A 26,103-nucleotide genomic window follows, 5' to 3' on the forward strand; every position below is an offset into this window, starting at 1 on the left:
TTTCCTGTTTGACTCAACACATTTATACATGAGAAGTTAATTTATGTTCTTAACAAGTTTACATATACAGCAATACTTTTTGTATGTAAAATAAAATGCCTCTTAAAGAAATTAAGTCAAGCCTATACCTCTAGTACAAACCTTTGTTCAACTCAGTTTTGTATTAGTTGTAAATATTATGCATAAATATGCAAGCCAATTATGATGTTTTTATTAGAAGATAACCTATGATTCCTAGGCAAAGTATTAATTTAAATTTCTCTTGTTTGTCAGTAATGAATTGATTGTTGCTGTTTAGTGGGTTTTGTGACAAACTGTTTTTTGTAGGTTTCAACAATACCGTGTGATTGGAATCAGCAATACTGTCGAAATAAGGATATATCTAGAGAAGCATGGAGTTACATTCATAGTATTTCTTCTCCTTCCACATGAAGTCAGAAGTCAGTGTATAAGATATTTTAAAATATTTTTTGAGTAGAAGAAAGGCATGTCACTGAGAGAATTAAATGTACTGAATTAAACAGTAGTCAGAAATGTAAGTATATGGGGGGGGGTTGCTTCAAAACATAACGTAAAATAAATATTTAGTTTTGATTTTAAAGACTGTCACTGTATGGCATAATGTGCATGAATAAGATCTCAATGTTGATATCCTAATTTCATTTAAGTGCTTTTTATTCAATATTTGACTAGGCGTAGCTGGTCTTACACTGGTACGGAGGCTATTAAGACCTGTACAGTGGATAGACTTCTATCAACTTTGGGCTGAACCTTATATTGGCAAAAGCAGTCGATCATATGCCATTAGCAGTAATGTTCACACCCACAAAATTTTAGACCTGATTTTCGTAAGATGTATTGGGGCTGATGTAAGACAGTGCCATATTCCTTGTTTGGTTTGCGATGGCTCATGTATGGATATTTGAAAGGCAGAAAAAGACCTCAATTTCAGCTTTGATAACAGATGTGTCCTTGAAAACTACAGCTGTCTTGATGCTCAGGGCCTGCCTTGACATCCCGTTATGCATTATTTTGGGGGTCCTGTTTGATTCTGTTTTCCAGGGACCTTTGTGCCTTCTCTGCTGCTGGCTGTTGCCAGCTGCTATGTGAAAACTGAATTCAGCCATATGAGTGCAGGCAGCATATTGTGAAAAAACCTGTCCATGGTGGTTATCACCAATCTTTGAGCCAGTCCTTACTCGCAAGCTGCTGTGAGTGTGGACCTGGTGTGAATGGGAGCACTGGGACTGATGTTCATGGGACACTGGGCTGCGACTCAGTTCTGTTTGGTTTGATTCCTAGATCATCCAGTGTGTCTGCTGCAGATCACTTTGATAACTGTGATTTTCCCCCCATCAGACTGCAGCAACACTTCCCTGTCTCTCAGCAGGATTATGAAGACAAAAATCGGTTCATGATAGCAAGATGTTTCATTTCTACTCCACTAAGGAACTTGAAGACTTCATACAGGTAACTCAGCCTCTTCTTACCTATCAAAGGGCACTGCGCTGATAAGTTGGTGTTTAAAATTCTCCCCCTTTCTCTGTGTCCAAACTTGGGAAAATTCAGTAACAGTTTTGTATGCTAACTCCTAACTTCAGGCTGTTGAAGGAACACATCAACAGAAGGCCCAGATCAACACCATTTCACAGATCCTTGGGCTTTTAAAGCAACAGTGTAGACAAAACAGGCAAGGTGTTGAGCTTTCTGTAGGCCCTGAATGTTTAGCTTTAAGCCATTCCAGATCAATATCTTCCATTGTTTCTTCTGCATATAGGAAGAAGCATATTTTTTTGTGACAATATAAAATATAAAGCCTGTAAGAACTTCTGTGATCTTGAGAATCATCTGAAAATACCACAGACAATGAGCAAGCTGAATCAGTGCTTCTGGTCATTTTCTTCTGAATCCATATTCCAGAAAAACCCAACCAGTACTTACCACGTATTTATGGGAAAATATTAGATGTGGTTCTTTGGTCTGTGATTTTGAAGAATGCAGATGAGCTAATTAGCATGGGTCTCTGACAGAAAAATCTCTAAAGCTCATTATAGCTTAGAGTATACCTTTGAAAAGGCAAGTGCTTGTGTAAGCATCTTTCAGATGCACTTTCCACACAGGAGAGTTCTGAAATGCATATGCAATGGGAGGCTTGCCCTGTTCCTGTTGTGGTTTAATCCCAGCTGGCAGCTAAGTCCTACCTAGCCGTTTGCTCACACCCCCATGGTGGGGTGGGGGAGAGAACTGGAAGAGTCAAAGTGAGTAAACTCATGGGTTAAGATAAAGACAGTTCAATAGGTAAAGCAAAAGGCACACAAGTAAAGCAAAACAAGGAATTCATTCACTACTCCCCATGGGCAGGCAGGTGTTCAGCCATCTCCAGGGCAGCAGGGCTCCATCACACGTAACCGTGACTTGGGAAGACAAACATCTTAATGCCAAATGTCCCCCTCTTCCCTCATCTTCCCCATCTTATATATACTGAGCATGATGTCATACGGTATGGAATAGCCCTTAGGCCAGTTCAGGTCAGCTGTCCCCCTCCCAGCTTCTTGTGCCCCTCCAGCCCTCTCACTGGTGGGGTGGGGTGAGGAGTAGAAAAGGCCTTGATGCTGTGTAAGCACTGCTCAGCAATAATGAAAACATCTTTGCATCATCGATGCTGTTTTCGGTATAAATCCATAACATAGCCCCATACTAGCTACTATGAAAAAAATTAACTCTATTCAAGCCAAAATAAGGACATTCTCTACCCCTTATTCCAGATGATTTACATCATGCTCAGGTCCCACATTATCTAATGCATCCTTATTAACATCCTCCCCCCTTCCCATCCCTTGATATAATACACAGGTATCATTCCCCTAGTCTGTGGACCACCCCTGAAAAATGTCTGTAAAATGTCTACACAATGTTCACTGGGTTCACTTAGTCCATGACTTTGGGCTCCATCTGTTGTGGTTGTCACTCTGGACAGAAGAGGTGGTCTGTTGAGTGGAGTTATTGGGCACCAAACCCAGCTCAGGTCACTGCTGCACTTGCACTGCTTCTCATAAGGCTTGTCCTCCATTGCTTCAGGTGGTTCCTGCTATAGTAATTCCTGTGACATGCAACTCAGAGCACAGGCTACAACAATTTAAGGGTATATCCATTGCAATCTCCACTCCAGTCCCTTTGGGCCAGGCTATATGGAGTTTAACACTGCAATGAACTCCTCCCCTTTTCTCTGCTCTGGCTTGGACTTGTCCACAGACTGCAGTCCCTTAGGGATGTACCAGCTCCAAGTGGAGCCTCATCTATGTACCACAGTCTCTTCGGGAGTATACCTGGTGCGGCATAGATTATGCACAGCCACAGCTGCTTTGAGGTGCACGTGTTCCAGCATGGCCTTCTCCATGGGCCACAACACCTTCAGAGACATAAGTGCTCCAGCATGGCCTTACCAATAACCACAGTCCCTTCAGAAGTAAACTTGCTCCAACACGGCTTTACCCATGGCTGCAGTCTCTCCAGGGCTGTACCTGCTCTGTCATGGCCTTATCCAAGGCCACACACTTTGAGGAGCTCCAGCATGATCTCATGCACAGCAACTGATGTTTCAAGGTCTACCGGCTGCAGCATGGAGTAATCCACACCACTCTGAGGTGTACCTTCTCCAGTGTGGACTTATCCTTGGGACACTGCTGCAGTGCAGACATAACTATGGCCACAGATGCTTTAAGATGTACCTGCTCTGACATAGGCTTATCCATAGCCACAAGTGTTTTATGGTGTCTTGCTTCCATGTGGACTCATCCACAGGTCACAGTCCCTTTGACTCAAGTTCACACTGGAGTTCCAACCGGTCCAGTACAGCATCACAGAAACAGCAGCAGTGCCCTGGCCATCTGCCAGCCCAGGCATGGAGCCACTGCCCTTATCAGAACATCCCCAGGCACAGCACAGTGAGAGATAAGCAGTGCAGCAGCAGCAAAAGCAAAAGCAGCCACTAACGAGCATAAGACTAATTTACAGTAAGGCAAGCAAGCCCCATTGCAAGCACTGGAGCCTGCCCATTAATAGCTAAACAGCACTAACAGCTATAAATTCAGTCTAGCACATTCCAATCAAACCTGTCGTTATCTTGAATCCTTTGAGCCTCACACTGGGTGTCAGAAAGGACTGCTGTGGCTTAATCCCAGCCGGCAACTAAGTCCCACACAGCCGTTCACTCACTCCCCCATGGTGGGGTGGGGAAGAGAATTGGAAAGGTAAAGGTGAGAAAACTCTTGGGTTAAGATAAAGACAGTTCAATAGGTAAAGCAAAAGCCATGCAAGCAAAGCAAAGCAAAACAAGGAATTCATTCACTACTCCCCATGGGCAGGCAGGTGTTCAGCCATCTCCAGGGCAGCAGGGCTCCATCACTCATAACCGTGACTTGGGAAGACAAATGCTATAACACTAAATGTCCCCCAGTTCCTCCTTCTTCCTCCAGCTTATATATACAGAGCATGACATCATACGGTATGGAATAGCCCTTGGGCCAGTTGGGGTCAGCTGTCCCAGCTGTGTCCCCTCCCAGCTTCTTGTACTCCTCCAGCCTTCTCGCTGGTGGGGTGGGGTGAGGCACAGAAAAGGCCTTGATGCTACACAAGCACTGCTCAGCAGTAACAAAAACATCTTTTCATTATCAATGCTGTTTTCAGCACAAATCCATAACATAGCCCCATACTATGACAAAACTTAACTCCGTTTGAGCCAAAACCAGCACACCTGTCTACCTTCCCTCCCAGGATTTGTCACTATGGCACTGTCTACAACCACTGGCTTTATACAGTTTTTGGATAAACTTTAGTCCCATTCCCCAGCCCCTAGCCAGGTGCAGGATTTATACACAACCTCCTGGCCCTGAGGCAGGAATGCTCCCCGGTGAGCTATCCTGACACTACAGTACATCCTGCCATGAGCTTTAACATCACTGGAGACATTTTTTCCCCCAAAGGAAATAATGACTTGCAGTAACACAGCTTGTTGTGAGATCTTGTTGGAAATCCAAACATGTGGCAATTTACGAGTGTCAGCAGATTTTTTTAGACTTGTGTGGCAATACGTGCTGTGCGTTAGATGTTGGAATCTGACCCTTCGGCTTTGCCACAGTGGTGTCCCAGGAAAACCATGTAGAGTTGCCTCTGCTGTCTTTTCTATTTACTTACTTTCCCTTAATAGATTGCAATTATAGTTTATCTATAGAGCAATTTGTATATATTCTGCCTGCAGATTGTTTTTCATGACCTGAAATCCTGCCTAAGGCCTTTTTATTTTATCTGTTCAATCAATTTTGCTTTTTGGTTTTTTGGTGGGGTGTTTTTGTACCATTCATGCTTTCTTTTTATGGAATTCCTGACTAACTGAATTAGGGTTGTAAAAAATTAAGAGGCAGAAAATGGTGAAGGTCATAAATTTATTCTTTCTCCCCCCAATCTTGTAATAATTAGTATTTTTTAATAAGAAGAGGGTGGGGGTTTTTTCCTACAGAAGATGAAACTCAAATTCTGATATCCAATTTGAATACCTGTGCTCTGCCTAACTGGAACTATAGTTATATAGTATAGCATATATAGTATATAGTTATAGCAGTATAGTTTCATACCGTTGCAAGACAAAACAGTTTTTACATTCATCATTGAAAAAGTGAAACAGGGTTTCTGGTTATGACTATTAAGAATAGCATAAATAAACCTGAGCACACTGCTGTGTAATGTTCAAGTAGAAAATAATCTTGTTGCAGACTAACCTGTGTGAAACTCGGGTTTGGCATGTTTAGAAGGTTTTACATCATCAGTTTCTGTTACAGCTGTTGGCACCAGACTGCAACATGATTGAGAGGCTTTGATGACCTCAGCTTCTGCAGTTTATTAAGTCATCCAAATAAATAAAGAGGCTCTGTCAAGTAGCTCGCTCCCAACATCTGCCTTACCTGTATATTGTTATGATCTAGTATAATTATAATTTGAATTTTAAGTGTCTATCGGCGAGGGAAAGGGAAGAGAAAGGTACTATTCTGTGGCTGAAGGGACAGGGGAAAAGACAGGAGTCTTGGCTACCATCTTTACTGAATACACAATGAAGGGCTAAGAAAGCAATCTTTTAATGGCCTCAAGAGTTGGTTGTATCAATAAAATAAGCTAGTTTTATTCTGAAGGCTAGTAGCAGCCTATTATTATTATTACAGGTATTGCTACAACTGCACAGAGAAGCAGGAATGTGCATGTATTGCATCAATTGCAAAGAATCAGTGAGGAAGAGCAATGTATTCATCCAGAGGGAGCAGACTGGTTTTTTGAAAGTACACTTGCGTGGGCCAGGGACATACCTAGCGACTCCTAATTCTCTGGTAGTATTCAGGTGGTTCTGCATTGCAGAGAGAAAAATGCCATTCTGAAATGAGTTGGTTACTTTTTAGATTTGGAGTTTTTTTCAGAGAGCTTTTTCATCAGCTCTCTGGTGAGATAAAACTGATGGAGTTAGAAAGTATATGGTAAATGACAAAACCTGAAAACTCAGAAGCTTTATTTTTTCCTAATTAGATGAAAGTCTTTGGTTTTCCTATGGAATGTGGTGTGGTGGTAAAACTGATGGTTCCAGCCAGGTTGAAATTGGAGTGAAAATATCTTTCCCACTGGTATTTCAAAACATCTGTCGGGCCAGTAGGCTTTGGCACATCGGGAAAAAGAGGATACTGAAGTGACATTAAACAACTGTGATGGTCCTCAAAACCTTATTAAAACAGAAGTCGGTAAGATTTACCACAGTGGAAAGTGTGTTCCCAGTTTTCATAGACCCCGTGTGTGTTGCTTGGAAGTGATTGTATGTGGCTGTGCTGCCCTGGGATGCTCCCCTGTGCCCTCAGCACTAACTGCCTTGAAATCAGACTGTGCTGCAGATTAGCTTCAGCAGGCAGGAAAATATTTAGATATTATATGAATAAATGCTCCTATTTTCTTTTTCCTTTGGAAATTATAACATAGCACATAATGCCTTGTAGGTGCTAGTACAAGCTGACTCTTATATTTGCGGAGGAAAAATGCCTGAAGTCAACAGCAAGAACTTCATAAAGCCTCTGGAGGCTAGGTGAGTGGAGGCAAAAGCAGGCTAGAACTTGATACGACCTCTAACTGTGTGATTGCTCTGTGGCAGTGTCACTACCTGAAGTATATGATGTCATGTCTTCCTTGACGAAGGTCCAGCTCACCTGGATTATCTGATGTTGGCCCTAGGAAGCTGTGGCGAACGTCTCTTCCTGGCAAGTGTAGCTATAACTAGGTACCACAGATATGAGATGTGGCTAAAGCTAATTGAATTTTTGGATAAGATCCTGTAATCCCTGTGCCATGCTTCAGAGTTCATCCAGGGACTTTGCATTTTTTGTCTGCGTAAATCCAAACAGATGATCTTGAAGGCACAGTCAGTGACTTTGGGTTTCAGTATCAGCACTCAAAACACACCAGAGACTTCAGTGAGCCTGGATTAGATCACATTCTAGAGATCACATACCGAAATGCAGCTTGCTGTTTTCTTACAGAGCGAAAGGGAGGGTCAGAGTCTTCTGAGTCATGACAGAAAAAGCTCCATTTATTCTTAAGTTAGGAATTTGCTGTGTAGCAGTCAGGACTATCCTGTCACCAAGAAAGTGCTGGCACAGGCCACTAAAATGACAGTCTGCTTGGCTGGGTCTCATTCTGGGGGAGTTTGCAGTGATGCCAACAACTCAGAAGTGCATCAGAAGTTGTTTTAAAGTACTGAAAAGTAACATGTAAACAGTGAGCAAATACATGAGTAAATGGAGAATGAAGTTGTCATCAACTGTCCTTCTGTGGAAGTAGGAGAATGCATGTCGTAAAATGTGGCTAAAAGCAGAACTCCCTTTTCTTTGCTGCCTCAGTGAGTACCCAGCTTTCAGAAATACAAAGCTGATCATTTTCTAATCCAGCGGCGCAATATGTCTGCCTCAGGAATAACCCTTATGGAAAATGATGAAAAAAAGCAGTCATACTGTCCCTTCGAGTCAATATTTTTCTTGTGGTTTTAGCTCAGGTCCCGGTCAGAAGCTGTATAGGATTTATTTTCTTTTGACTTCCACTGTCTTTGAATCCAGTCTTTAACATGCACAAATTCATGAAAAGCCGGTGAGCATGTTTATTCCCAAAGTGAAGCAGTCTTACAGACATTTCTCTTTTTCTTCTAAGTCTGCCCTCTTCTCTTCATGCTTCAATGTCTGGGACCATCTGCCAACACAAACAGAAAAAAATTAATTATGAATGGTGTCTTCCCATGCTAATCATTTATTGTAAAGGACTTTTTCAGCTTGTTTGTAATGGTTGTAGCCTAAGGGTGCACACTGTATAAATTGCCTGATTACAGGATACAGAACACTTCTTAATAGGCCTCAGATGATTAGGAGAGGGGAAAGAAATTAAAAAGGCCATTTCCCTTTAGGTATGCAAATGGATTGCAGAACAATAGACAAAGATATGATAGACCATGATAAAACATACCCTCTTTTCTTTTACCTTAAATTATGTACTAGGCAAGTAGCAAGCTTCATTACATGTGTCAGCCGAGATGTGAATTGTTTCATAATTGAAACAATGCCGTTGCCAGATAGCGCATGTTAGATTTCAAGATAAACCACCAGTTTTTGTGTCCTCAAGCAATTTGGGGTTTGCTGCCTAAATCTGTCTTAACAATGGTTACATTCTGACCTTGGTTTAATTTAACTCTGCCTACTTCAGTCTCTTTGAGCTGCCTATTCAAACAGTAAAGACTACATTTGGTTTTGTCACAGTAGATCCTCCTCCTGAGTCATAGTTTGCCCGTCTGTGTGTCCTAAACAGCTAGTATTTTACTGCCCATTTGAAAGTAGTTGGGTGTGTTTAACCAGTTAAGCGAACAGCAGGAGCCATCTCCTAGCTGTCGCACACTTACACGTGTGTGCATTCCTCCTTTCCCACACACTGACACACCTACGCATCTGCACAGGTCAAGCATCTGCTGTTTCGTGTGAGTCTGAATATTTAGGGAGACACAAATTCATGTTCCCTGGTATTAAAGTAACTTGACTGTCTTACTAGTCAAAAGCAGCTCCTATGAAATTGAAAGGTGAGAGGTGACAGATAATATTGCCTTTAAGGGCTCCTTGGAGTTTAAATCACTACAGAAGCTGGTCAGAGCTAAAACCCTTTGAAAAATCACACCCCCAGCCCTCCCTGCTCTGCCGTGAAGGAAAGTTTTCACAACACACGGTAAAGTGCAGCTGATGTAGCTAGCAAAAGCTCCCGAGTGCTAACGGTGGGGCAGTCTGAGGCAAAGCTTCCCCTCGTATCCAGCTGAAGTGTTGGTTCTGACAGCCACATTGCTCTGTCACCAGTGTTCAGCAGACAGGACGCTGAGAATCACCACGTGGGGGTTAAAAATCATAGATTTTTAAAACTGTGAAAGTTTTGACATCTTTTTATTCCAATATATAAGCATTTGGGCTTAAGATTTTCTTTACAAGAATGATGTGTCAAAAGTAGCAGGGATTAAGACCCCAAGTCCAGTCTGGGCTGAATTTTTTGGATAGTCAAAGCTAGAATTTTCCCATAATTATAAAAGGCCATGACCTGAAGATAAAATATGAAGCCTGTTCTAAAGCTATCAGACTAGAAAAGTGCCTACAATTTAAACTGCCTGCATTTTGCTGTATTTCTTACAACATCTTAGGAACGGACAGCAAGTTTGCAAATTTAGCCAGGGGAAGCCCTGTGGGAGCAGAAGGGACTGAATTGTGTGTTACAGTCATGAGCAGCTTAGCTACGTGAGAAACAGTGATGTTCTAGTGTGTCTCCCCAAATAAATCAAAATCAAGATTCATGATGTAATCAGGTCTAAATTTTTTTAGATATTTTGTTTCTCATATGATATGGAAGAAAACAAGGAAGTGAAAAAATTCTCCAAGTACGTGAGCTGTGTCGGTGTGGTGTACTTTCTGACAATTCAGTCTTCCCTACTTTTTCAGCTCAGTCTTTCTCCAGAGAAGAAATGTATTTTCAGGTGCAACTCACATGTAGAGCCCCATCAGCTGATCCAAGCTCAGATTAAGTCCAGGACCACCCTTCCTTCCACTTGGAATCTGTTGATCATTGTAATAGATTCCCCTGTTAAGTGAGGCTACCAGGTCAGCCTCTAGCTCCTGGCAGCGGGCAGTTGTAATCTCAATCAGATGCAAGGCAGAAAAGAGTGGAGGGGGGAGGGTAAGGAGAATTTTATGATACAGTCAGCTGGGGCTTCCAAGAGCTGTAAATTGGGATTTAGATTGATATTGCTGTTCTTTCATTTATTTCACCAAGTAACAAGGGAAACAGCACTTTGAATGTAGTACTAATGAATAAATAATGCACTCATTTGAAAGCTGGAGTTGAGATTGAGAAATACGTCCAGTATTCCTTTAGTGGCCCTGAAGTTCCATTTTTGTACTGGATCAGAGAGAGGAGCCAGCAGAAAGATGCACGTGGTGCAAAGGTGGCCCTGCCACCTGCCCCAGCCAACGGGGAGGCAAGTGTGTGGTCTTCCTTGCACACCTTTGCTGTGAGTGCCTGGGCTTCACATGCATTGTTGAACTTCTTTCACTTAAGAGATGCGAAAAGAAGAGAATGTTATGTTAGATATTGTTTGAATCTGGAATTCCTTTTATTTAGTGTCTGTATGATACTGGCCTGCAGACTTCGGCTCGGCTGCATCCTGGGAGCTCCTTGCCCTGCTGGAACGCGCAGTGAGCGATCACCAGGCCCTCTAGGAAAGCTCTGACTGCTTCTTGCAGTGCTCTGCGACCATGACCTTGGGCTGTTTGATGAACGTTGCATAGCCAGTTGTGGTCCATTTGGTTGACAACAAACAATGCTCACTGTAGTAATATGTAAACTTGCTGGATTAGATGAAACATTACCTGGTCTCTTAAAACCACCGTCATCATCTTCAAAGATGATCAGAGAGCAAAACACTTCAAAGTTACCTGCTCTCCCGATAATTTCTCTTTACTTCACTGTGTGTATTTTCCTCTGCAGTTCTTTCTAAACAGTCACCCTATATGGGGTTGTATAGACCTGCTTACAACTGTCCCTTGATTGCCCACTAGGTCCTTTCTAGAGTATTTTTCTTGGGTCAGTTACAGCAAGAATAAATTATAATTTGTCACCTTGCACAGCTCTGAATATACTGCTGCTAATTACTTTTCCTATCAATTTGCAAACAGGGTGGAAATCTGCCATGTGCATCTTTTGCATCTTTAGTATACCTTGTTAATAAAATCTGTAAAGGGTTAGAAGCTGTGGTGAATATTGGTGTTGTTTTGGAAGAGTACCTTCTACAAATATCAGTTTGTGGAATTTCCCCTCCCCACATCTGTGGATTGTAAATTGTTGATGAATAGCTGAGATCATGTCAGAATGGGATGAAAGCTGTGAAAGATTATGGATTTCTTTTAGAAATTAAGAAATCCTAAGCCATAACATGCATTTTAAGATTGGTCCTGCTTGCAGTTCACATGCTGGAATCAGTGGTTCTCTGTGGATACAGGCATTTCAGGATCACTATCATCATTCAGACATGAAAAATTAATTTTAAGCAGATATGTAATAGACTATTAATTTTAAAAAAATGAATATTTGCAGTTAGCATCAACAAATACATTTCATTTCATTTGATGTTTGTGTTTTTCCTTGTTCTTAACTATTAGATAGATGAAAAGCTTTGAATCCAGTTTGAAATATGGTATTATATATCCTACATTAGGTATCTTCGAAATAGCATGTGTGGGTGTTTATGACATTTTTTAAGATTGATGATTGACAGTCACTCCCATAAAAAGTAGTAATACCAAGAATCACTTGTTCCAAGAATGCTGAGAACATTCCTTACTTTATTTTTTATTCTTTCGTTTCTGAAACCTGAAAAACAGTTTTATTTTTTAAGAATAGCAAAATATGAATAAAAAGGCACTGAATTAGGCTAACCTACTATTCTTTTATTTGACTGCACAATCAAAAAAACCAGCTGATATTCTCCTCCTAATGTCATACAGAGTATTTGTTCAGCTCTTGTTGATTGTAAACTCAATACTGCATGGTCCTTATTACACCGCAGAACCTCAGAAAGGCAATGCAAGTACAAAAGCAATGTAAGGAAAAGGTGATTTTGTGAGGAAATCCTTTCCACAGAGTGTGAAAACCAGCAGCAAACAGCATTCTCAGAAGGGAAAAACAGCTTTAGCTTCTAACCACTTCACCACACATGGGATAAGTGTCAAACAGCATTTTGGACTCAAAGGCAGCCCCAGCAGCAGAGAAGCTGCCTGGATAGCGCTGTTCTGTCTGAATTCAGACAGCTCTTTGAGCAAAGCTAATTCTGCACGAGTCCCCTTTTGCTTTTGATATGATCAACCCTGTTTCTACTCTGGTCATTATATATTGATGATGTAAAATACCATATTGTGGTGATATTGTTTAAGATTGACTGGAATCTTAAAATGGTTTTACGTTCATTTAATTTTTCAGGTTTGTGGCAACAATTGTACCCCACACACACAGACAGAGAGTCTGTTGTTCTAGAAGGTTTCAGGTTTGTACGCTAGGAGGAGCGTATTAAGGACCAAAGCAAAAACTGATGATGATGAGCGCATTAAATTATTTTTGTTAACCATCACAGGGTTTTTACAGGTGAAGTGAGTTTTTATCATAACATTTAAATTTCAGTTTCTCTAATGTTTAGACTGACTTTTTGTTTCCTCCTCAAGCTTCAAGTAGATTCAGCTGACTTTGATACAAAACAGTCATAAATTTTATCTTGTCTGTTCCAGCTCACTCCTCACTATAGACAGTTTTTGTTAACTAGTCATATAACATATATAACTGAAAAATCACCACATAACTTAGTAAATTGCTAAATGAAGTGTTCTAATTTATAAAAATAAATTCCTTCCTCGTGGACTTTTCTGCCAAAAGGTAGACCTTAGCCAGCACTTTTTCACTTAAATTGCATTGTACAATATAGATGGTACTTCTGTTGTGTTTGAGGCGTATTGGTTTGTGATATTAGAGGGTTTGGGGAGGGGCAATTAATTTTTCTGTTGTGAATACAGAGCAGAAATATGTCTATCTGCAGACTGTTCCTGTTCAGCATGCTGACAAATGAGATATTTAGTTGGTGCAAATACATATAGCTCCCCCAAACCTCCTTACAACAGCTGTGAATCTGGGCAAGTTTATAGATTTCATGCTTTAACAGCTACCACCCAGCTCTAAAAGATAACACCTTTCTGTACACGCTTCACTGACCTGTCTCTTCCCACAGCGATGGTGCAGTACGCAGTAACTGAAAGAAGTGCCATTTTAGCCTTCAACATACCAGATTTAGAAAAAGAATCAAGTCAGATTTCAGGGCTTGAAAACTATTATTTTTGTGAGGGAAACATGTGTTTAGCAATCAGAAAAGATCTAGTTACATTTTTTTAAAATAGTATACCTATAGAAATAAAGCCAGTACATCTAGTTTATAGGAGGGTGGGATAGAAAGGTAGGTAAACTTTTAGCTCTGCCCTTGCCCTGCTGGCTAAACTGCTTCCACTGCAGTGGACCAGCTCCTATTCAGCCTCTAAGAGTGGGATTGGAACGTTTACATCCCTCGGGAAGTGCTTTGGTACCTGATGGCAAAAGAGGATCTCTAGGATTAAAAAAAATAAATAAATAAAATTGCTGTCATAAAAATAACAAAGATATTTTCTTGATGTTTTAAATGACAGGTAACTTCTCAAATGATGCGTCCATGCAGAAGAAGGTAGGACCGCCTTTGAATACCTGTGTTTATTGACTTAATGTTTTCATGTTTGCAATGGTGGGAATAATAGTACTGCAAATAATATGTTATTTTTAAGGCTTTTTAAGTCCCATTTCCCAGTCAGTTTGGACATATGTACTTGCTAATTAGAAGGAAATTCTATGTAAGGCGGCTCACACTAGACAGCATGTAAATGATATCCAGGCTCTGCAGAAATGGAAGATTGGTATTGATTTTGTAATGAAGCAGTTGTGCATCTTCCAGTTTACAACCCTTCATGCTTACTATATACAACAAAAGCAATATATATTTCTAGGTTACCACTACTTTCACCTATATTTTGTGAACAGGAACGCAAAATACCATGATTACAGCTAGCTCCTGGGTGATAGTTCTATGTGTTTTAATAGAAAAAGATATGATAATCTGCTGAAAGAATGATTAATAACTTGTAAAAAAGTTAGCTTCTGGCATACTCTGAAATGTCTGTTGTCCCCATCATAGTATGAATTCATCGTAGTATGAATCACTCGGCAATCCTGAAAAAGACATCACATGTAGCATATACCTTTATATTCCAAAATAGTGACAAACGTGGTATTTTACAGTGCTGTGCATGACTGATGATGCGGGAATAAGTAGGAGTAGGAAGTACACTGGAGTTTTAAAGATCTCTATTAAACGTAGCCTAAAAAGCATTCAGCTAGCAAATTTTATTTTGCAATTGTTTTGTGCTTGAGATAACAGGATCAAAAACTAGGCATTGTTCCAGACCCTTTAGCATATTTGGACTTTCCTGACAGACATGTACAGGAGGACACAATCTATTCTTGTCTCTATATTTGAAAACTGGGAGCTTCTTGGGTTTACCTGGGCCATTCTGCATGTTTTTTTGCAAACCAATGCCAGTGTAGGGTTTCCTCTTGGAGAGGTTGTTCACTGGTGAGGCTCAAGCTCTGCAATTTATTTCCCATCAGGTTCTGTGACCTGTTTGTGAACTTAGTGACATAAGACACACAAAAGTTGCCAGGGAAAAGATAGCCTCAGATACAATTCCACTATTTCTTGTGTAGCACAGCTGATTTAAGAGACTGTTGCCAACCTCACATCTCCTGCCACCAGCGATTCACAACAGCTTTTGAACCCAGATCAGTTTACAAACTACTTTATAGCGTGACTTCATAAACAGTTGGAGTGGTATAATTCAAAACAAAATCAATTGCGGCAGGAGATGGGAACAAGTGTACCAGCTCAGGAGACTTCCTTTTGGGAAACTGACCTGAGATGTGCTCACACTCATCCTGCTGGTTAACTCCCACTGACAGCAGAAACAAATGGGGGGAGGGTGCTGGAGGTGTTTCTGTAGGCAGTGTGAGACCATGGGTTGATGCATAAGAACACCGACCTATAGGCTAAAGGTGGTTTCTCTTATGCACATTGATCTTTAGTTGATTTGCTTTAATTTTTTTCTGAGTCTCCATGCGTACCACTCCTAAGTGTGTTAAAAATATTTGTATTTGTATGTTTGGTAATAGACCTAAAAATATAGATGTATATTGAAGTAAGTGATGAGATATTGGTAAAGAAAGCATCACCCATGCAAGGAAATTCTTCTAGGCACGCTCTTTTAATACTGATGGGACCATTGCTCATGTAAAATGTCTCAGTCCAGTTCTGTGGCAGACATTAAATACTCACAGCTTAATTTCTTAGACTATTTTACTTGATAAGGTAGACTTAGCATGCTTTGAAGCAAAGAGTTTTATGAAACTAACCTTTAGGACTTTGCAGGTATTCAAAGTAAAACGTTTAGAAACTGATCAGTCTATTGTTGATGCAGTCCTGGAATCTATTTTCTTTAGTGGTGGAGTCACCTTCAGTTGTTCCCTGGCTTCTGGGTCACAGACCACACCTTTGCTGTGCTACTACCTGTTTCTGTGAGGCCACTTCTGTAGGTTTCAGCATAGCAAAGAGGATTAATTGCAGCACAGGAACAGAAATGAACAGTCAGAGACTGAAAGGAAATACAAGAATTTCTTTCTCTTACTGTCAGAGAAAAATGTCAGCAACACCATGATTGCATTTCAGTGATTGCTAAGACAACAGATAATCTGTAATCTTCAAATTTGCTTCTCAACCATCTCTTGCCTCTAAAAGGGCAAGTTTATTCTCAGATTCACTAATAAATGTAAACAGCCTTTATGCTGTTTTATAGATTAGCCATAACTGTAGGAAAACTACGACTTGAACTGCTGCTCAAGCGTGTGCTTTTTGGATGGGGGCTCATGGGTTTGTGGACAGGGAACTTACAAGTATTTGTGCGTGGGAGCTAAGGAAGAGGCAGAATTGGAAGGTCTGCAGGTGAATTTTGGAGCTTTGTGGCATGTTTGGTGCTATGCATGGGCATGGTAGAGGTCTGTGCTTCAGGGAAATCACTCACTCAGTGAGGCCAACGAACAAGTATGCCACAACATGTAACATAACACGTATGATGTGCGTGTAATTATTTTACATGTAAGCTATACTTTGAGTGATTTCAGGGTTTTGTTTTGGGGTGAGGGGTTGGATTTGTTGGGGTTTTTTGTTAACAAGCATCCCGTTCAAGTGTGTACCTCACTGTTAGTGTGCCTGAGCAAAATTATTTTGTGATTGTGCAATGATTTTTTCTCTGAAAAAAAGGAAGACCCAAATCACAGAGTCTCCTAGACATCAGAAAACACAACTAGTATCTACTAGAGGCTTTTTTGATCACTCTTTTAAATAAATCAAGCAAACAAAAAACTTTCCTCCCTTCTAGCTAGAAAGCTCTGGGATCAGCATGGGTAAGTAACACTCACCAACTATAGCAAATGATTTCTTAGGAACTGTCTTTTTTTCATTTATATATATGTATATATGCACTGTTGTATCTTGGCTTTCAAGCATCATGTGTTTGTTTAGGAGAAAAGGACACACACCTTGAAAGTCAGTTGTCAAACAAAGTGCTTGAATTCCAGCTGAGCGGGATTCCCAAAAGAGCAATCCTTGCCAGTTTGTATTATGGAAAAGCCTAACACCGACATGCTGTTCTGTGGAGCCTTGTCCATGCACTAAAGCAGCCTGAATTAATTCTCATGTTAGAGTCAATCAGCTTGAGAGTTTTCCTGAAGGCAGGTGTTTCAAAGTGCATGCAGTTTTAATGAAAAGCGAAGATAGCTGTTCTCAAGCATGTAGACCTAGAAAGAGAATTTCCCAGAGGTTGCTGTAGATATACCAACCCATTAACAGTTAAATAAGTAAGATTCTCTCCAGTGTCAAGCATGTCTGGTAAACCAGCTTTGCAAAGGCAAGAAGCTTGTCTCTGTTCTCAGATCTCCTTTTCCCTTTGTCTGATGCTGTTATGCATGCTCAGTACTAAAATACTGTACTTTGTGCTTTTGCTGTGGCACCGTTTATCATTTTGGTGTTATATTTTTACTCCTTGTTCTCAGTGGATATTGTTATTGTGATGGATTTTGTCTTCTTCAAGAAATGAGGAAAGGACTTTGATAGGATTAGACTGCCACCATAAAAGAAGGAATTTTCAAATCCCAGACAGTTGGTATATATAAGATGAGGTTTCACTGACACTCAGTATTAGCATTGTGCTTGTTTAACTTAAGACAGCAAGGAGGAAATGTTTAAGAGAGGTAAGCTTATATGGGGACAGACTGTTCTTAGACTTTGTTTATATTTATTTAGTTAATAAACTCACATAATAGATTAGTTTCAGTCTATATAAACTGTTTTGAAGAATTATTTTAAGAATATGCGCATAAAGTGAGTTTGGGTGTAGATGGGGACAAATCAGTATCTCAAGCGTGCCATGTATATTCTAAGATTAATAGGAAACTCTTGCAGTGTGGTCCGATTGCATCATCAATGCACCCTCCCTATTGAGGCAACTTGCTTTTGCAGCTGTTTGATATAAATTCCTTGCATATGTCTTAGTCCAGTTGGTTTATTTTTATAAACAATAAATAGCCCAACATTCCTGCAGTGTTTCCCTTCCCTCGGACAATCTCATGGAGCCATTTGCCATGAAGACGGTGGCTGAGATTAGTGGCGTTTGCACAGATGGCGGCCATCATTTTGGAAATCTCATAAATAGTGGAACACGTGGACTTTTTCCTCCCCCTTCAACATGATCACAATAGATTATGAGGGCCTACAAATCACTACCAGATGATATTAAGTTGCTTTGATAACACTCTGGGTCCCTTCCGGTGTGATATTTTTCTTCATTAGAAAGGATAGCTCAAGCACACCAAATCCTCTTACTCTTTTCTCAAAATTTATAGATCTCAGTCTCTAAACTAATTGTTAGTTGCACAGCATGCCTTAAGCTGTGCCCAGACAGAGCAATTACATCCCCCGGCCCTGATTAAAGGCACAGAGGAAACAGAAGTGCAAAGAAAATGAAACACTCTTGGCTGTTTGGGCAGGATGTCATTGCTGTTGTTTGCCTTTTTTGACATTTGTTGATAAAAGTGAGAAAGGAGGTCAGTTATCCATCACTGACCCTTGTTCAAAGCCAAAGATGTGACAGGCTTGTCTAAGGCTACTGACTCAGTTTATGAAATTATAAACAAAAAGGGGTTTCTAGGCCAATGTGCTGCTTTTCTATTAGCAACTCAAGAATTTCTTCATTTTCCCCCTGCTAAATTATATTGCTTTCTATGTCTTTTAAACTCATTTACTTCTGTGTGTATGCCTAAAACCACAAAACATCTTTGTTCATGAATGACTAGAGCTGTACTAGCATATAAGCTCTGCAAATTACCTGGAACAAGATAAAACTGATATACAGATGTTTCTGCATATTCAGGCATTTCTTATTGCATGTTTCTCACTTTAAACCGCAGCTTTCTGAGGGATGTGTTTTCCTTTTGTGACTTACAGTAACTTTATGGCTGACTGTACACTTTTAACAGTCAAGATTGAGTTTTTCAAAGAAAAATGGGAAAGCATTATTTGCTTTCACCCAGTATCTTTCTGAAATCATCATGTCTAAGTTTGTAAATCTGAAGCAGTGTAGTACTTATTTTTAAATTACTGAGCTGGCTTAAAAGTCAATCATTTTAAAAAATGATTTTAAAAAAGTCAGGCATTTTAAAATTAGATGATGGAGAGCAACAACTTTCTTGTGTTAAATGTGATCTTACGCTTTCAGTGACATCTCCTCTACTGGGAGTTACCTGTTTCGTAGAGCAGTCTGTGGAAAAAGCACAGTGCACTGTGTTGTATTTTAAATATTTCAGCCAGGACTACCAGAGACTTCACGTTTTGAAGTCTTTGTTTAACCAGTTTCTCTAATTGCTTTACGTGATATGCTAACACTGCTTCACACTAAACAGATGGGTTGTACAGAGGATCAAACCCGTAATCTCATGGTGTCTATAAGGAGACAGAAACAAACAGCTTAAATGTTTTTGAAAGTAATAATAGATTTATGTCCCTAAATTTTTTCACCTCATATTCTGTTTTCTCACTTTTTAAGACAGAGGGATTTTCTATTAAATGACCACACCCGGTCCCAATGTTTAAAATGTCCGATAAACTCAGCTGTATGTGATGGTTTATAAGTAACAGTGGTAGTTATTGCTCTCCTTTGTGTCACTTGCACCATGCCTGAACAGAAAAGAAATTTTCAGCAGTCACTCTCTCTTAAAATGACCAAACATCAAAGAAGTTCAGTGAACTTGAAATTATATCAGGAAGCAGATCAGACAAAACCTTACTGGGGCGCATCTGTAGTTTCCCCAGTTTTGTGCTTCTAAGTGGATTTAGTTTCAGATATTCTGTTAGTGGAAACTGTACACTTTCAAAAGTAGAGAGCACTCCCCCATGAGCCTTGGTCCCGTAGACAGTTTTATTATTGCTGTTGAAGGCTGACTGATCCGGTATTAGTAGAATAATACAGTAAACAAATGGCATGTAATAAATTAGAGCGTCACACTTTGAAGTCTTTGTTTAACCAGTTTTTTAATTGCTTTATGTGATACACTAACACAAACTGCTTCATGGTAGAAAGATTGGTTGTACCACAGATAGAATCTATATGGTGTCTGAAAGAAAAAAAAAAACAAAAACCAAACAACAAAAACCACCAAACAAACACAAACTAACAAACTCGTAGACAAAATGCTTATGGCCTAGGACCCCTACAAAACTGCAGTAATTAATGATGGAGCATTGTCAGTGTGGGAGTCAGTGCGTTAAGACTCCACAGATGACAGAAAACATGAAACCTTCTGTTACATTCCCATAAGAAGCAGTGATGAGCAAAACCCTCTTTTCAGGTGCAGAGAGTTTCTATCCTTCTCAGATGATCAGAGGTATAAAACTGACTTCAGATGATATTTGCTGAATGCAAATTGCCTCGTGCTTGCTGTGATCCTTTAGCTAGAACCCTTACAGAAAAGTGATGCCCCCTGTCCCACTACCTTTTTACCAGTCTTCACTAACCAGTACTGCCAGAGAACCCCTGCAAAAAAATTCCAGTAGCCTTACTTCCAAGGTTGGCAGATACAGCTGTTGAGAGACACACCTCAGATGAAGGGGTGATTCCTCTTTTCTTGGCAAAACCCCACATAGATTTTCCCTGTATGCCTTTTTAGAGCATGCCTGTTTAGACATTTATCTGCGCGGTTCAGGAATCAAAAAGAGTCAACTAGGGGTCTTTTGGGTGGGAGACAGGGGAGTGAAAAAGCTTTTTTTATGTTGCCTTGCTATTTAAGAACCTTGCAAGGAAAAGGAAATCCTCTCTGCTGTTCTATTTTCAAGCTCCCTTTAAAATAATTTTCTGATAGATTTCCTGAAATAAACAGAATGCACAAGATCTGCCAGCTCTGCGCATGTGCTTGTGGTGCATTGGGTGAATATAGCTACTGTTCCTGTAAGACAAGGCAGAAGTGAGACATTACATGCCATGTGGGAGAGGCTGTTAACAAATTGGTGGAAATGGTTACGGTTTTCAACTTGTCAAGCATCATTTTCTTAGCTTGATGACACCTTGTAAGACCAATAAATAATTTATGGGGTATCTAAATGTTTCAAATAGGAATTTAAGGACTGGAGGAAAGAGGTCTAGGGTCTCATAGTTAATCCTATTCAAGCAGCTTCTTATTAAAACAGCCCTCCACAAATTGATTACAGCTGCAATCCCTTTTAAGAAGGATTATTTAAAAATCCCAATTATAAAGACTATTTGTAAAGAGTAAAATACTTAGTGTCAGTTTTGCATAGAGACTGTGGCTTGACTCAGTTGGCAGAAGTGGGTTATCCTTTTCCTGCCGTTATTTTCAGGAGAATCTGCTCATTTCAACCAGTGGCTTTAGCACGGTTGCTGCAAAGGAGGGTAGCTTCTTTTCTGGTCATTTGTATTCCTTGGCTACCTCTGCTAGCCCCTAGGTTGACCTTTACCTCCTTTTGGCCCTTCCCTTCAATTTTATGATGTAAAGAACTGATATTTAAGGCCCGATCGAATTCAGGACCTGGGCCTGAGATCCTTTGATAGCTTCCCCAAAAGGGCACCACCGCCATTCTCATAATTCACCTGTACAAGCTACAGTAAATGTGTTTACAACAGAGACAAGGGGCTAATATGGCAATGTTTTGCCTCATTTCAGGTGCCTAAGCCCACCTTTAAAAGGCTTCTTTGTGCCCTTCTGGTGACATCAGCAGTGGTAAACTGGCTGTGAAGAGAGTTTTACAACTGTTTTGTATAGCTGGAGCCATGCAAAAGAACCAGGGCAGGCCTGTGGTTTTTATTCTGTGGTCTTCATCCAGAAACATTTCTAACAATTGGATTATGCCATTACATTTTAAAATGTTCTAGGGAGTTCAGAGGGATCCGTATAATATACTTTGTCTCCTCTAAGGAATAGTTTTCTTACAGCTAAGCAATATAATACATCATGTTTGCATTTTCAAATAAGACGACCTCAGTTGTACTCACTCAAACCAATAACGCACCTTCCAAAACTTCGGTCACCAGAGACTGTTGTTTGAACTGCTGCGACAAAGCTTATTTTCTTATGGCAGGAATGTTTGAAAGAGTGTATATTAAATAAATATTGAAGAACAGTCTTAGAAAAAGAGTTGGAAATTTGTAAACATGAGTATTCAGTCAAGAAACTGAACACTTAGAGATCCAGCCAGGGACAGAAACATACCCTATAGCCATTTATCTAATCAAAATTAACAAAGTACTTAAAGAGTGAACGCTTGTAATGAGCTGCTTGTGAATAAGCTGGCAACCATGAATAATTCCCTGAATACAAATACACTTTCAAGGAAAAGCTAAACTGCTTCTGAGCAGTTAGTGAATAGAAAAACAAAAAACAGGTGGCATTTACCAAATAAATTATGTTTTCCCCAGTTTTGCTGACCATGACAAGAGTGATAAAGGCAAACAGTACTTCCTTCCATAGATAAAGAAAAAGGATAGTCGAGTAAGAAAGATGGTTAGATTGGGCAACTTTTATTCAGGTCTCGATTTAATCATATGCTCACCATTTTGTTCTGGTCTCACTCCTTTACCCTCATGTTTTATTCTGAGTACTTAGGGTCACGTTTTTCAAGGCTGAAATCAACTCCAGTTAATTTTAGCAGGAGTTAAATGCAGGCCTTCGTATTCCTGTATAGATATAGCGTATCCTTATAGATACACTTTCGTTAATGTACACGGTAGCAGTTCCCTACTCCAGATAGGCCCTGGGAGGGTGCTTGGTGGTAGTAAGCACGTAAGACATTCAAGCTAAACAGCTAAAATCAGGGGGTACAAACATCTCTCCAACTAGGCATCTGTGATAAATAAGTACTGGATCAGGTCATTCCTGCTTGTGTTTATGCTTTCATTTATGTTTAATGACTGTATGAATACAGCAACATCTTTTTCATCAAAATTCGTCCAAGGGTCTGACTATTAGGAGTCTTTTGAAGTGTGTATTTTACTTTGCTATCATCTTCCAAGTAGGTTTAGGGGAAGGAACCCATTAAAAAGGTTATTTGTATTTATAATTTTTTTTTCTGAGGTTTTGTGTGTTAGTTTATGAGAAGACAGACCTTTAATATAGCTTTTAGTCCAGCATCTCACTGCTGTGTGGGCTGCTTTGTGGACTTCTTTCTACATAGAGGTATACGTATCTGCACACGTGCGTGTATCTATTTCACAGAAGTATGTAGTCATCATTCCTTTTACAGTAGTTTTAACTTTCTGCTACATGTGCTGCGCTGTAAAGTATTAAGCCTTATAATCCCTCAACCCCTTAGATGTGGTTTGCTGGGGGGGTGGTGGTGGTGGTGGCTGTAAATCTGTGATGGCAAACAAGAAAAGCCTGAAGCTGTGAGCAAACAGGAAACAAATGATCTCAATCCCAGAATGTAAACTGCCATTGACAGAGATGCATGAAAGAATCATAACAGGGAAACCTGCTGCAATTTTTCATCCAGTTACCAGCTGAATCACTGCCATTACACTGAAGAAGCAAGCTGCCAGCCCAACACTGACATGGCAGAGTTCTTTAGATGTTGTTGTGTGCACAAAGAAACCATATAGTCTGACTGGCATTTACTCCTTTTCATGCTTGCAGACTGATAATTATTGTGCACTGCCTCAAGCTTGCAATTAGAGGCCACCAAGTAACAAAAAATAGCTGAATTTCAAGATTAAGCCTTTTCCATGACTAGTCACATTTTCCTAGCAGCAAATATGTTGTTGCCAGTAAAAACAGAAATCACCTATGCCATACTGTTACCAGATTAAAGGACATATTAGCTGCAGGAACAAATGGAGAATTTCCATAAAATAAAAAGTAATAATAACTGTCATTGTTACTGGTGACACAATTACAGTTGATATCATAGTGTATCAACTCTAATACTGACTCCTATGTCACAACGCAGCTTTTGGGGGTGCGTGGGGGGGGGTGGTGTGAGAACACTGAACTCCCAAGTCCTTGCAATTATTTATTCTATAGTAATTTTACAGTATGGATATTCACTCTGTGTTTTGAGCATATTCTATTTCCACTTTCCCAGACTCCTCTCTGGTCTCCCAGAGCTTTGCAGTTGAAGTTCATAGGAGATACTTCATTGCCTTTATTGCATAAAAAATGTGCCCTGCTAAGCATGTGCCCTGCTTGGCTCCGTTTCTGTGCTAGGCAGAGTATATAAGGTTAGTAAAGCATTAGAGAATCACTTAGGACAAAGTGGAATACATAAAGAAGAAGCTGTCAATGAGGAATGTTAAAGAGAAGGGTTTGGGTTTCTTTTTTGCTTTCTCATTTTATGACTTTTTCTTTGTTGTATAGTGATGACTAAGATAAGTTGCTTTGGAAAATCAGAGGTGCTCTGCAATAATAATCAAATCAGTCTATATATGGATGTGCTTAGTGGGATGTTTATTGTAAAAATACATTGGTTTCACTTAATGGAGGATTTGGCAGGGGGTGGGGGAACCAGAAGAAATGGCCCCAGTTGAAACTTCTCAGCACACCATTAGGAACCACTTAGGAAAGTTCTGTCAACTCTAAAGGTTCCTCTTCAGTTGTTTGAACCAGGCAAGAAAAGTCCCACAAACACAGGAGGAAAAAAAAAAAAAAAAAGAAAAAAGAAGAGTGGTAGTTTTCAAAGGATGATCTGTTGAGAGATGGGATTTCAAGGTTCAGGAGAACCTGACTGAGGCAGAGCTGCTGTCTGGGAGGAATCAGAAGCAGCAGGCCAGTTCAGGCCGCCAGAAATGACTGGCCTTAGGTGAAAGCAAACATCTAACTACTGTTAGTAAATAATACTTTTGTTTTTAAAAGGCTGTGCAGTCACTATTCGTGGCTGGACACAGCCTGGAAAGGTGACTTATGACTGCCTGGGCTCACTGGACTTGCTGAACAAAAGGTAAGTTTGGGAGCTTATGAAAAAAGTCCAGTTCCAGTCCGAGAGTGTTATTTCTGCCTTGTGGATGAATTACAGAAATTAATAGCTTGCAGAAACCATCTCATTGAGAGGTTTGATTAAGTATCTGACCTAATGCTTAGGTGAGATCAGTTAGGTGGGATGGAGGAGAAACAAGAGTGAGACCAGTCTTCTGAAGTTGATGAATATTGCATTAGTTCAGCTGCCTTGTGAAACCTCCCTGATAGCAAAGTGAGCTGCAGAAAGGGCAAAGTTCTAAAACTTAAGAAGTGCCATAAAGATATTTTGTACTGAAGTTGCTCTGTGACTGAGGGTTTAATGTAGCACAAAGATCATCCTCAGCTAACCACAAGATCATTACCCAGGTTTTCAGGTGGGTTTTGTAGCTACTCAGAAGGGGCATCAGGGATGAAGAACAGGTTCAATCACAGTGTGGATACTGCCAAGAAATTAGACAGAGGCAGAAGTACCTGTGTGCTGTGATATTTGTTCCCTGCATCTTTCTGTCATGCTTTCTTTAGTAATTTCATGAGAGCACTCCCACATCATAATCTTTATGAATAGGAAAATAGGTGTGTATGGTCAATCTGGAATCTGGGGCAGGGGAGGAGTGTATGTGCGAGTAGGTAGGAGTGTATGAAAGGAAGCAGGGTTTGGTCCTCAAGGGTAACCTTAACTCTAGCATGTCTACACACTAAACTTAAGATGGCTTCAGTTATTTAGAGAGCTTATATGTATATGTTTTCTCTCTCATCTAGTATTTTAATATGTGATTATTAAAGCATTTTGAAAAGCTGCTCTGTCTGGGGAAAAGTAGACAATGATGCACTTTCTCTGAAGCAAAGGCTGCATATCTGCAAAGTCCTCACTTTCCACTCACTGATGGCACTGATGAGTCATGTGCAATCCATTGTAATGCCTGACATCATTTGCCATAAAATCCACTATGCACTTATTAAATCTAAATGCGCTCTATAATAAAAAAAAACCCAACACATAAAGCATGATCAGATGGACACACGAGACAGGATTAATTCCTTGCATAGCTACTTATACACATGAAGATGTGCAGTAATGTGTACCTGTTATTCACATCTAAGCCTAGACTCAAAACATTAATATAAGGGCTCAAAGAAAATTTTTTGCATAGATCTTCTCTTTGACTCTCAAAATATTCAGCAAGTTTCTCCTGAGACTTTTTTCTATCTCTTGCAAGGCACTTTTTGCTCATCTCTTGTTCTCATGAAGATAGTGTATAGCAGAGTCAGCTATTACAAGACTCATCGGCTTCCTGTCTCGACATCAGGCTTTTCCTTCTCCCT

At 40.1% G+C, this 26,103-nt stretch overlaps 1 long non-coding RNA gene across 1 annotated transcript in view; it reads left to right on the top strand.

Annotated features, from left to right (window-relative positions):
* Positions 1–272: 272 nt before the first annotated feature.
* The window catches only part of LOC114017378 (uncharacterized), a 30,827-nt gene continuing 4,996 nt past the window's right edge, over positions 273–26,103 (top strand). The window contains exons 1-3 of the long non-coding RNA XR_003562406.2: positions 273–535; positions 1,303–1,470; positions 13,815–13,849. This is a non-coding gene — a long non-coding RNA (uncharacterized LOC114017378). The remainder of the gene's footprint in view (positions 536–1,302; positions 1,471–13,814; positions 13,850–26,103) is intronic.

This window comes from Falco cherrug, chromosome 14 (assembly GCF_023634085.1).
Source record: "Falco cherrug isolate bFalChe1 chromosome 14, bFalChe1.pri, whole genome shotgun sequence".
NCBI lineage: Eukaryota > Metazoa > Chordata > Aves > Falconiformes > Falconidae > Falco > Falco cherrug.